At 37.0% G+C, this 895-nt stretch overlaps 1 non-coding gene across 1 annotated transcript; it reads left to right on the top strand.

The window, feature by feature from the left end:
• Positions 1 to 268: 268 nt before the first annotated feature.
• On the top strand, positions 269 to 478 carry LOC113599014 (small nucleolar RNA U3). The gene has a single exon (XR_003419759.1). It is a non-coding gene; the product is annotated as a small nucleolar RNA U3 (small nucleolar RNA).
• Positions 479 to 895: the final 417 nt, after the last annotated feature.

Raw genomic sequence — 895 nt, 5'->3', positions numbered from 1 at the left:
TTCTATTGAGGCACTAATATTTTTATTCAGTGTATGAACACCAAATAGTCCCAAGCTGTTTTGATAACTAGTACCTTAGACTGTGTTATTGTTGTTTACTCCATGCAATGATAGTCAGTATTTACTTAGCATCTTAAATTTTAATGGCTTTTTGTTTATTTTTATTAACAAAAGAAAACAGAACTCTTTGAAATAAGTATCTGATGAAAGATACTAAGGTACCAAAAGTTCAAATTCTATCCCAGGATTTTAAAATCAGACACTTGTCAAGACTATACCTTCAGGGATCATTTCTATCGTTTGTTACTAGAGAAGTTTCTCTGAACGTGTAGAGTACCTGAAACTATGAGGAGAGGGTGCAGTGTTCCTTCCTGTGAAGCTCACTCTGGGTGTTGTCTTTGCAGCTGTCCTTGGTCATTGATAATCGTTCTTCTCCTCCTTTGGGGGAGTAAGAGGGAAGAGACACTGTCTGAGTAGTTTCTGCAAAAATAAAATAAAATAAAACAAAGTAAAATTTAAAAAATAAAATAAAATAAGAAAATTGTCTCACTTGGCCCTCACTCATGGTGAGCATCAGAATCACTCAGGGAGCTTGTTAAACATACAGACTCTCACACTGGGAAATTTCCATGAGGAAATCTGCATTTAAATCTGCATTTAAATCTGCATTTAAAATGAGAACTCAGGATGGTTCTTGAATTACAGTTTGAAAATTACTGACCCACTCCCTCACTTATACATGATGAAACTGAGCCTAAGAGGCTAAATAACTTACCCAAGGCCACATAGCTAGATAATGACAAGTGTAGAACTGAGATGGCTAACTCCCAGCTCTGTGCTCTTACCACCCTGTGACCCTGCCTATTTGGACTGCCCTCTCCCTGCATTCCTATAA

The sequence above is a fragment of the Acinonyx jubatus genome, chromosome B2 (assembly GCF_027475565.1).
Source record: "Acinonyx jubatus isolate Ajub_Pintada_27869175 chromosome B2, VMU_Ajub_asm_v1.0, whole genome shotgun sequence".
NCBI classification, from domain to species: Eukaryota; Metazoa; Chordata; class Mammalia; order Carnivora; family Felidae; genus Acinonyx; species Acinonyx jubatus.
Note: the sequence above shows the minus strand (reverse complement) of the source record. Positions and strands in the feature narration are given on the sequence as shown.